At 40.7% G+C, this 9147-nt stretch overlaps 1 pseudogene; it reads right to left on the bottom strand.

The window, feature by feature from the left end:
• Positions 1-1199: 1199 nt before the first annotated feature.
• Positions 1200-8924, bottom strand: LOC132822472 (transaldolase-like; annotated as a pseudogene).
• Between the last annotated feature and the right edge of the window lie 223 nt (positions 8925-9147).

The following is a 9147-nucleotide window of genomic DNA, read 5'->3' as shown; positions in this document are numbered from 1 at the left end:
AAGTCTCGTTCAAATGTTGAAGCCTTTACAATAAATTCTAGTTCTTCACTTCTGAAGATTGAGGCTTAAAACTCATGCAGAAAAGCTTATATATGAATTGCCCCAATAACTATTCATGTCCTGGTAGTTCAATTTCTTCTCCAAAATCAGTATTTCCTCAGGATGCCTGAAATTTATCACAAGGACCTAACTACTGGCACAATTAGTTTTTTTTAACCAAACAGCAATCTTCATTATGTTAACATTTTCCTGAGCTTCCTAACACTGCCTTCTTGCATTCGTTTCCATCTGAATTGACCGTATGGGCAGCACGGTGGCACAGTTGTTAGTACTGCCACCTCACAGCGCCAGAGACCCGGGTTCAATTCCCGCCTCAGGCAATTGTCTTTATGGAGTTTGCACATTCTCCCAGTGTCTGCGTGGGTTTCCTCCCACAGTCCAAAAATGTGCAGGTTAAGTGAATTGGCCAGGCTAAATTGCCTGTAGTATGGGGTAAAGGGGAATGGGTTTGGGTGGGTTGCGCTTCGGCGGGTCAGTGTGGACTTGTTGGGCCGAAGGGCCTGTTTCCACATTGTAAGTAATCTAATCTATTCTGACCAGGCTATAGTCTCTCAATCCAATCTCTTTAGCCATAAAACTGCTAACAACTGCTCATTCCCCAACTACTCAATTTCTCCTGAGATTGCATCCACCTGTGTTTCATAACGCTGCACTCCACCAACGCACCACTATCTGAAGTCCAGCTTTCTAACTGTGCTGCACAGAACTCTATAGCCCATGGATTAACCTTTGATGGAATTGCATGGGAACAGAGCTAACAGCAACATTTTAACTCTATAGAGCCTCCTTCTCTAACTCTCTCTCACTGACCTATTGACTTATTTGAACAGCTATTCACTGACCCTTGAACTGAACCAGGTGATATATCAAAACACTCCAAGAGTGTCCTGATCCTCTGACAGAAATAAATGTTTCAAACATTGGAACATCTTGTACTGTAATTTTATTTAGGTTTACGCATTTATTAGAAAGAGTTGCACTAGATCACACAAGCCAACATCAAAGCACTGCTCAACAACAGGTACACCAATGACACAATGTATAGTGTACCATTTCAGTATATGGTTGTCAAAGTGAAAGTTAAAATTTTCAGCCATCAAGTCACATGAATTCAAGACAGGGATGTGTGCAAGAGACACCTAGCATCTATTCTTGGCAGTAAAAAGCCATACATTTAGCATGTTTTCTAGTTTAACAGCATCAGTGGAAAAGTTGCAGATCCCATCAGACAATTCACACCCTCTGGTCTTTATTGTTATACCGACAAAAGATCTGCTCATTCATTTCAACTTTCTGTAGGTCAAGTGCTTGGGTGTTGTTAATGCTCAAAGCAGGTGTTAGCTGTTCATTGCCTTTCTTAAGTTCTTCCAGCAGCTTTGGAGCTATTGTGAGATAATCACAGCTATGCCTTGATTTCACCAGTGTTTCAAAAAGATACTCCCATGACAATAGTCTTGCACCAAACTTCTTACGATAATTGTAGATCTTTGTTACACTTTGCACACCTGAGTCTGCTGATGGTTCAAAGCTTTTTTTATCAGTGTCAGCCACATGCAATTTTAGAATGTGACCCACAATGTAGAAATCAATGTTGCCTCAGCCAACTACATTTGATGAGAATATGATCCTTGTCAATTCATGCATCCTTGTACATCTGACTTAGGCACTGGGCCTTTTGGATCAAAGAGTGTGATGCTGAAAATCACAGCCGGTCAGGCAGCATTCCAGGAGCAAAAGAGTCAATGCTTCAAACATAAGCTCTTCATCAGGAATGAGGGGGTGGCCCAAAGGGGCTGAGATAAATGGGAGGCAGGTGGGCCTGGGGGAAAGGTAACTGGGAATGCAATAGGTAGATGAAGGTGGGGGTGAAGGTGATAGGTTGGAGAGGAGGGTGGAGCAGATAAGTGGGAAGGAAGAAGGACAGGTAGGACAGTTCAAGAGGGCGATGCATAGTTAGAAGGTTGGATCTGGGATGAGGTGGGGGAGGGGAAATAGGGAAACTGGTGAAATCCACATTGATACCGTGTGGTGGGAGGGACCCAAGGCAGAAGATGAGGCATTTTTCCTCCAGGTGTCAGGTGGCTAGGGTTTGACGGTGGAGGAGGCACAGGACCTGCTTGTCCTTGGCGGAGTGGGAAGGGGGCTTAAAGCATTCAGCCTCAGGGCAGTGGGGTTGTTTAGTGCCTGTGTCCCAGAGATGTTCTCTGAAACGTGCCACAAGAACACCTTCCAACTTGGCACCACCTTTTCGAACTGTCCTACCCGTATATTTTCCTTCCTACCTATCCACTCCACCTTCCTCTCCGAACTATCACCTTCATTCCCACCTTCATCTATTTATCACATTCCCAGCTACCTTTCCCCCAGCCCCACATGCCTCCCATTTATCTCTCAACCATCTTGGGCCACCCCCTAATTCCTGATGAAAAGCTTATGCTCGAAACTTTGACTCTCCTGCTCCTCGGATGCTGCCTGACTGGCTGTGCTTTTCCAGCACCACACTCTTTGACTCTGATCTCCAGCATGTGTAGTCCTCACTTTCTCCCAGTTGGGCCCTTTGGACCATGGCATCTTTGTCAAATGATAACTCTGTGTCAAATTCTATACAAACTCTGCCAGGAATTTTCTTTAAACTTTCAATACCAAAATTGACAAACTGCTTGTCTATAACAGTAGACAGTTGTTCAGACTCTGATCCACCACAACTCTTTGTGTAGTCAAAAGCATCGTCCAGTAGCTTTTCATAAGTTGGCATCTGAGCAGCAGCAAGTATGAGTGAAGAATTGGTTGTGGCTTCCTGAGATTTGCATGCATCAATGGAATTGAAGTCCTGGTGTCCACTACTATCATCGTGAACTCCATCAGCTGTTTGAGCACAGACACCGTTCAATACTTTAAATGTTATAATGTTCACAAGTTGCTGGCTTTCACAAAATACAAGCACATGGAAAAAGAATGATTTTATCTCACATTAAAATAAATATAACGGAGTACAATGCTGTTCCAAAATGTTATTCGGAATTAGAAAAAAGCTTATGATTTCATAAGAGTCAAGATAAGTGGTTTTTAATTCACTAAACCTTCATCTCTCATAAAAATCTCTATCAAAATTTAAATTCAAGTGCTTTACCTCACCCTCATATACATAGCATTGTTACAAGCTTCATACCAAAATTCACAGCTCACACATAGGCACCAATTCAAATGTGATGTCCACATCACCATAACAGCCATATCACATTAACAATATTACCTCCCATTTCCTTGAGGAAAAGGTTAGGCATAACTACAGGAAGCTGTTAGGAAATGTAAGACAAGTGTGTTTTTTAATTACCACAAAGGAGACAGCACTAAACATTTATGCAAAGGGACTTCATCCAGCAATCTCCTCCAATTCACAAAGTACAGATGGTATACACACACACACGCCTTTTATTTTTGCTTCTCTTCTCTGCACAAACTGCACCTGGAGGACCATCAACTCAGTGAAAAACACTCTTTGGTCTGCCTAAAACTTGTTGGTCTACTGGGAGATGACCTAGACTTAGTGTTGCAGACTGGCACATTCTAAGGTGCAGAACTATACGCTGAGGTGTACACTAAAGCTTGGGACAGCTGCCACCAAGGTGCAGAGGAAAGACAACCATCTGAGGTCTTCCTGCTGAAGTTAATTGGGGGGTCTGTCCCCCCACCACACGTCGATGCATATAAGGAAAGATGCATGTGTAAAAGTTGCCTTTGGTTTGTTGAGATAGAGTCAAACTCAAATGTTTGTTTGCTTACTTGATATGCTACCGTACAAAACCAAACTGCATTTGTGACAATGTGTATATATATAAATTTTTTTAAAAATCTGCCATTTGGATATCCAAGAACTGGAAGCTTCAGCCAACGGGGAAAGAGGACGAGAATAGTGAAAATGAAGAGTCACTATTATTCTATCCTACAGTCACGGTCACAAGATCAGGGATTACACTGCATGTATTATAGAGAAGAGGAGGGAAGGGAGTTTTGTGATGAAACAAGGTTGCATGAGTTAAGACAGGAGGGAGGGAATATCCCAGGTGCCAGCTTGCCAGAGTACAAGATTACATATTAGTTCTGCTACAGAGGAATCATGTGATGGACCTAATCCAAGCTGGTGGGTGTATACAAAACCAATGTGCTGTGTGTCGAAAAGCCTGCCAGAAATCTATGTTCAATATCAAGGAGCATGGTAGATCAAATACAGGTGTAATAGTAGACTGCCACAGAATGAAAAAATCATGACATGCCAGGTAAACTTCAGTCATTCATCTGCATGACATATTGCCTGTGATCATACACCTGCTATACATCAAGGGAAAGTGAAATCCCTCACAGTTTATGCAAATGCCCACAGGGAAATCTGTAATCCATATAAAACATCATGACCACTCTATCTCCTTGTTTCTGGCAAGAGGGGATTAAATGAAAAGATTTATCCATGCATAGAGAGCTAGTAGACTTCTATGTACAGCAATGCAGTAAAAATCTGAAAAATGCTGCTTAATAGCTGGTTGAAAGTAGCCAAATGCACAAATGTTAAGAACCTTGATCATCCTGATGGCTATGATAATGTCATCAGGCAAGTTTGTCATTGCCCTGTGTTGATGCTGATGTTGTGTACCTTGGGAGTGGCAAGTTGTCAGTCACCTTTTTTAATGCAAGCATTTAGGATAAGAGAAATGTTTCCCGAAGTTTCTATTCCATCATGGTCTCCGACTGAACGTGCTTCTCCTTTTCCTCCTGCTGCCTCTTTCAGTAGTTTTGTCTGTTCTGCATAGCCTCTCTCCATCCAGCCATGTTCAATTCCAGAGAAAGCTCTGTCAATTCACCAAGTTCAATATCTGAAAGCTGTTTTGTTTCAGTGTTATATGGACAATGATTTACATGTATATTTAAGAACAAAGAACAGTACAGCACCAGAACAGGTCCTTCGACACACCAAGGCTGTGCTAACACATGATACCTTACGAAACTAAAAATCTTTTGCCACCACGCAATCTGTATCCCTCTATTCACTGCCTATTCACATATCTTTCAAGATGCCTCTTTGAGTTTGCTATTACGTCATTTATGCTTAGATTCTTAAATACTAATTAGTTATATTTTGTTTTTTCTATGTACCTAAAGAGCATAGTGATTAAATTGTATGCATTTCTGTAGCTATGATGATTCCTTTTAAAACAGCTTAAAGGAATAGATTTTAATATAAATAGGTTTTTATTTACATTACATTTATTTACATTATGGCTATGCAAGGTAGATAATTCTGCATCAAGGTTTTTATTTGAAAATTCTAGCATTTGTTTTCATTTAAACTTAAAGGAAAGAACCATAGCTTGGGAAAAATTGTGAGGCAGTTATGCAGACATCCTTGGATAAAAATGTAAAGCTATACTCCTGAGAAGATAGTAAAACTAGATTACCTTAAGTTAGGTATTTATTGATTGTCCCAGACCAGAAGTGTTTGCATATAACTTTGAAGAGGCGATTTGAAGCTGAAAACATTTAAACTCAGGTATATGAAAGCTCTAGGAAAAGGTGGTCAGATACTCCATACTGTAAAAGAGATTTTTCATTGGTGTGAGTACTATGCAAGGGAACAGTCAAAGAAGTGTTTGGGGATTAATCAAATTACCATGTATTTCAAAATCTTTAAAGTATTTTCTGTGAATAGTTTGGTCGATTATATTTTCTCTAAATTTCTTTTGCTTAAAAAAACTTTAGTTTATTCCTTAAACCAAAACTATAAGCTTGGGTGCTAATGATTCAGTGACATCACCTTGTTAAAACCAAATCAAAATGCTATTTGATCTGTCAAGCCAGATCTGAGTCTGGGATCTGACTTGTCTGCTAATCACATCATCTGGGACAATAACATCAGTACTTAATTTTAAAGGAAAGAAGTACTTGAATACCACTCCCTGTAAAATAACCCAGCTTTAGTTTATTATAAGACAGCTCCAAGAGTTCATGCAAGTACACCAAAAGACAAAATAAATTATCTCATGTCTGACTTGTACATATTTCATGATCCTTTTGTACAGTGTTTGTGTCCATCTCTCTGTTTAATATTATGTTCAGATATGCAAAGTTTGAGACCGGGAACTAGCTAGAATGGAGAGTTTGAAAATGCCAACTCTGATGCCAAATCAGTATTGAACATTATTTTGCATCAACATGTCACTACTAGTGGTGCTTAAGCGTATGCACCTTTACCAAGATAGCATTAGCGTTTTGTACATCTGAGGCCGAATATTTCATCTTTTTGCAGTCTTACAGTGTCCAAAAATCAAAAAAGCAGGCATTATGAGTGGGATGGCATTACATGGCTGATGTAAAACTCCAGCAGGTAGGGGTTTTCATTTAAATGAAGCACAAATGCAGGTCCAGGCAGCTTGGGAATGTTGGTGATCTGCTCCAAGACACTCTAACAACTGTATAATTTTCATTATTTATTCATTTTTTTGAATCATGAGGTGATAGAGAACACCATCAACTGTAAAGGGTGGAATCCTTGTCACTGAGCAACCTTTGGCTCTTCTTGGAGGCAATGGCCTAGTACTGTTAATTCAGGAACCGGTTAATATTCTGGGAATTCTGCCATGGCAGATCGTAGAATTTAAATTCAATAAAAATCTGGAATTAAAAGTTTAATGATGACTATGAAATTGTTGTCAGATGTCAGAAAAAAAAACATTGGATTGGGCAATAAATGCTGACCTAGCCAGCAATGCTCTTATTCTGTGAGCTAATGAAGAAAAGCAGATAACATCAAAGTGACTGCTGTCAATATTATGGACATTCACTGACATAGTAGATTACATATAAGACCATAACACATAAGTACGGAAGTTAGGCCATTCAGCCCATCGAGTTTGCTCCACCATTCAATCATGGCTGACAAGTTTCTTATCTCTATTCTCCGACTTTCTCCCCATAACCCTTGATCCCCTTAACAGTCAGGAACCTATCTACCTCAGTCTTAAATATACTCAATGACCTGGCCTCCACAGCCTTTTGTGGCAGTGAATTCCATAGATTTACCACTCTTTGGCTGAAGAAGTTTCTCCTTATCTCCATTCTGAAAGGTCTTCCTTTTACTCTAAGGTTATGCCCTGGGTCCTAGTCTCTCCTACTAATCTTCCCAACATCCACCCTCTCCAGGTCATAGTCACACATCCAGGACATGTTGATGGAATGGCAGTCTTGTTGTTCTAATCTACCAGTTCAGAGATTTTATTAAACACCTCTTGAGCAGTTGGGACTCGAACCCAGGTCTTTTGTCTCAAAGATGTCCCCTTGGACCATTGCAAATATTGCTATGTTAGCAAGTCCACACGCCCACTCAAGCAGCTTCTCTTCATTTAGACAGAATATGCTTAAATTGTCTTTCCTCACATATTGGAGCTTTCTCACATCCTGGGAGGAGCAGTAAAGGACTTGTTGAGAGATACTTGTTGGAGACCATGAGTTTTGGAACAAAAATAGTCTATTTGTCCCACTGATTCTGCTCTCCCATTCAAATATAGCCAATATATTTCTCAAACTCATTCACCTACCTTCTCCACATAGCCCTTGATCCCCTTATCAATTATAAATATATCTATGTCTTAAATACACTAAATAACTTGGCCTCCACAGCCCTCTGCAGCAATGAGTTTCTGAGATTCACCACCTCTGGCTGAAGACACTCCTCCCCATGACAATTCTAAATGGTCGTCCCTACACTGTGAGGCTGTGCACTCGGGTCCTCGTCTCTGCTATTAATGGAAACATCTTCTTCACATCCACTCCATCCAGACCTTTCAGTATTTTGAAAGTTTCAATCAGATCCGCACTCATCCTTCGAAACTCCAAGTACAGACCCAGAGTCTTCAAATGCTCCTCATTTGACAGGCTCTTCATCCCTAGGATCATTCTTATACACATCCTCTGTACACCCTCCTACCTCAGCCCATCTTTCAATAGACAATGGGTCCAAAACTGCTCACAACATTCTAAACGTAGCCTGACCAGAGCCTCGTATAGCTGAAACAATACATTTCTGCTCTTGTATTCTCGTCCTCTTTAAATGAATGCCAAAATTTCATTTGGTTTCCTAAGTGCCAGCTGAATCTGCATGTTAACCTAAACAGAATCCTAAACTAGGACTTCTAAGTCCTTTTGTGCTTCCTACCAAAGTCAGCCAATCCTCTGTTCATACAAATAGCTTGCCCCTAAAACCATGGGCTCTTATCTAATTTAGCAGCATCCACTGTAGCACCTTGTCAAAAGCTTCTAGAAATCCAAATAGATCACATCTATTGACTCTTCTTTGTCTAACTTGCTCTTTATCTCCTCAAAGAATTCTAACAGATTTGTCAGGCATGACCTCCCCTTGACAAAGCCATACTGATGCAGCCCTATTTTTGAATGCACTTCCAAGTACGCTGCAATCTCATCCTTCATAACAGACTCTAAACTTTTATCAACGATCGAGGTCAGACTTATTGGCCTATAGTTTCCAGTGCTTCTGCCTCCCTTCCTTCTTGAATAGGGTATTATATTTGCCATTTTCCAGTCCTCTAGAACCCTCCCTGATTCTACTGATTCCTGAAAGATCACCACTAATGCCCCTACAATCTTCTCAGCTACCTCCTTCAGAACTCTGTGGTGTAGTCCAGTTGATTGATCCACCTTAGACCTTTCAGCTTCCCCAGCACCTTTTCCTTTGTGACGGCCACTACATACATCTCTGCCCACTGACTCTCTTGACGTTCTGGTATGCTGCTGGTGTTTTCCACTGTGAAGACTGGTGCAAAGTACCTGATCAGTTCCTTTGCCACTCTGTTCCCCATGACTACTTCTCCAGTCTCATTTTCCATTAGTACAACTTCCACTCTTATCTCTCTCTTACCTTTTAGAAATCTACAAATATCTTGCAACGTTATTTTATGTTACTACTTAGCTTACTCTCCAATTTTATCTTCTATCCCACCCCATGTCAGCCAATATCAAGTAGAATGATTCAGTCACACAGAGGTTTAATGTGACTGTGAACTTTCTGGTCACTGGCAACCA

This window comes from Hemiscyllium ocellatum, chromosome 14 (assembly GCF_020745735.1).
Source record: "Hemiscyllium ocellatum isolate sHemOce1 chromosome 14, sHemOce1.pat.X.cur, whole genome shotgun sequence".
Lineage (NCBI taxonomy): Eukaryota > Metazoa > Chordata > Chondrichthyes > Orectolobiformes > Hemiscylliidae > Hemiscyllium > Hemiscyllium ocellatum.
The sequence above is the reverse complement of the archived record's forward strand: the minus strand, read 5'-3'. Positions and strand labels throughout refer to the sequence as shown.